Here is a 3,597-nt window from a genome sequence, read left to right on the forward strand (position 1 = left end):
AGTCCTTGACCCTTGAGGATTGATAAGGGTCGGGCCGGAATTGGCTCATGGGCCAAAACTATTTAGTTAAAAATAACTTACATAAATCTCATTAGTATATAATCTAACTATACAGATGCACACTATGTTGTAATATTACGAATCTTATCAGATTTTGATGTGTCCAAATACATATATATAAGGATACATGTCAATACGGAGGTCCTCATAAAGTTTTTTGAGAAAATAATTTTCGTTGCTCCGGCCGCCAAATTCATGGGCTAATACACACGAAAAATAGAGGAATTGGCGCGATTGCTAAAAGGGGTCGCAGATGTGGAAATGGGCGTGAAAAAAAGGTGTGAGTATACGTGATGGTTCCCAAAATCAATACGGAGGTCCTCATAAAGTTTTTTGAGAAAAGTATTTTGGGTGCTCCGAGGGCCAGATCCATGGGCATTTCACACGAAAAATATAGAAAATAGCGCGATTACGAAAAAAGGGGCTGTAAATGTGGAAATGGGCATGAAAAAAATGGTGTGAGTATACGTGATGGTTCCTAACTCAATAAAAAGGTCCTCATAAAGTTTTTTGAGAAAAAAGTTTGGGTGCTCCGGGCACCAAATTCATGGGCTAATACACACGAAAAATAGAGGAATTGGCGAGATTGCTAAAAAGGGGATTAGATGCGGAAATGGGCATGAAACAAATTGAGTGAGTATACGTAATGGTTCCCCAACTCAATACGGAGGTACTCATAAAGTTTTTTGAGATTTTTTTTTGGATGCTACGGGCGCCAGATCCATGGGCTTATACATACGAAAAATAGAGGAATTGGCACGATTGCTAAAAAGGAGTTGTAGATGCAGAAATGGGCGTGAAAAAAATGGTGTTAGTATACGTGATGGTTCTCCAAATCAATACAGAGGTTCTCATAAAGTTTTTTGAGAATTTTTTTTTGGGTACTCCGGACGCCAAATTTATGGGCTATTACACACGAAAAATAGAGAAATTGGAGCGATTGCTAAAAAAAGGGTTGTAGATACGAAAATGGGAGTGGAAAAAATGGTGTGAATATACGTGATGGTTCCCAAACTCAATACGGAGGTTCACATAAAGTTATTTGAGAGTATTTTTTTGGGTGCTCTAAGCGCCAGATCCATGGGCAGTACACACAAAAAATATAAGAATTGATGCGATTGCTAAAAAAGGGGTTGTAGATACACAAATGGGTGTGAAAAAATGGTGTGAGTTTACGTGATGGTTCCCAACTCAATACGAAGGTCCTCATATAGTTTTTTTGAGAATTTTTTTTGGATGCTCCGGGCCCTAGATCCATGGGCTAATACACACGAAAAATAGAGAAATTGATGCGATTGCTATAAAAGGGGTTGTAGATGCGGAAATGGGCGTGAAAAAAATGGTGTGCGTATACTTGATGGTTCCCCAACTTAGTACGAAGGTCCTCATAAAGTTTATTGAGAAAAAAAAATTGGGTGCTCCGAGCGCAAGATCCATGGATTATACACACGAAAAATAGAGGAATTGACGCGATTACTAAAATGGGGTCGTAGATGCGGAAATGGGCATAAAAAAATGGTGTTAGTATACGTGATCGTACCCAACTCAATATGGAGGTCCTCGTAAAGTTTTTTGAGAATTTTTTTTGGGTGCTCCGGATGCTAGATCCATGGGCTAATACACACTAAAAATAGAGGAATTGACGCGATTGCTAAAAAAAGGGCTGAAGATGCAAAAATGGGCGTGAAAAACATGGTGTGAGTATACGTGATAGTTCCTCAACTCAATACGGAGGCTCTCATAAAGATTTTTTAGAAAAAAATTTGGGTGCTCCAGGCGCCAGATCCAAAGGCAAATACATACGTAAAATAGAGGAATTGGCGCGATTGGCAAAAAAGGGGTTGTAGATGCAGAAATGGGCGTGAACAAAATGGTGTGAATATATGTGATGATACACAACTCAATACGAAGGTCCTCATAAAGTTTTTTGAGAAAAATATTTTGGGTTCTCCGGGCGCTAGATCCTTGGGCTAATACACACGAAAAATAGAGGAATTGACGTGATTGCTAAAAAAAGCGTTGTAGATGCGGAAATGGGCTTGAAAAAAATAGTGTGAGTATATTTGATGGTTCCCCAACTTAATACGGAGGTCCTCATAAAGGTCTTTGAGAAAAAAATTTGGGTGTTCCGAACGACAGATTCATAGGCAATTACAGACGAAAAATAGAGGAATTGGCGGGATTGCTAAAAAAAGGGCTGTAGATACGAAAATGGGCGTGAAAAAAATTGTGTGAGTATATGTGATGGTTCCAACCTCAATACGGAGGTCCTCATAAAGTTTTTTTAGAAAAAAGTTTATAGTGCTTCGTGTGCCAGATTCATAGGCTAATACACACAAAAAATGGAGGAATTGGCGCAATTGGTAAAAAAAGGGGCTGCAAATGCAAAAATGGGCGTGAGTATTTGTGATGGTTCCATAACTCAATACACAGGTCCTCATAAAGTTTTTTGAGAAATTTTTTTGGGTGGTGCTCCGGACGCTAGATCCATGGGCAAATACACAAGAAAAATATTGGAATTGGCACGATTGTTAGATAAAGGCTTGTAGATGCGAAAATGGGCATAAAAAAATGGTGTGAGTATATATGATGGTTCCCAACTCAATACAGAGGTCCTTATAAAGTTTTTTAGGACAAAAAGTTTGGGTGCTTCGGGTGCCAAATTCATGGGCTATTGACGCGATTACTAAAAAAAGGGTTGTAAATGTGGAGATGGGAGTGAAAAAATTTGTGTGAGTATAAGTGATGTCTACCCAACTCTATACGGAGGTCCTCATAATTTGTTTTGATAAAACAAATATGGGTGTTCCGGGCGCCAGATCCATGGGCTAATTTAATACACGAAAAATAGAGAAATTGATGCGATTTCTAAAAATGAGCTGTAGATGCGGAAATGGTCGAGAAATAAATGGTGTGAGTATACGTGATGGTTCCTCAACTCAATACAGAGGTCCTCATAAAGTTTTTTGAGAAAAAATATCGATGCTAGGGGCACCAAATCCATGGGCTTACACACGAAAATTAATGGAAATGGCGCAATTGTTATAATAAGGGTTGTAGATGCGAAAATGGGCGTGAAAAAAAATGGTGTGAGAATACGTGATGGTTCCCCAACTCGATACAGAGGTCCTCATAAAGTTTTTTGAGACAAAAATTTGGGTGCTTCGAACGCCAGATCCATGGGTTAATACACACGAAAAATAGAGGAATTAGTGCGATTGTCTTAAAAGAGATTGTAGATGCGGAAATGGAATGAAAAAAATGGTGTGAGTATACGTGATAATTCCCTAACTCAATATGGAGGTCCTCATATTGTTCTTTGAGAAAAAAAATTGGGTACTCCAGGTGCCAGATCCATGGGCTAATATACACGAAAAATAGAGAAGTTGGCGTGATTGTTAAAAAAAGGGTTGTACATGCGGAAATGGGCGTGAAAAAAATTGTGTGAGTATAAAGGTGATGGTTCCCCAACTCATTACGGAGATACTCATAAAGTTTTTTGAGAAAATTATTTTGGGTGCTCCGGGCGCCAGATCC

Source organism: Solanum stenotomum, chromosome 11 (assembly GCF_019186545.1).
Source record: "Solanum stenotomum isolate F172 chromosome 11, ASM1918654v1, whole genome shotgun sequence".
Lineage (NCBI taxonomy): Eukaryota > Viridiplantae > Streptophyta > Magnoliopsida > Solanales > Solanaceae > Solanum > Solanum stenotomum.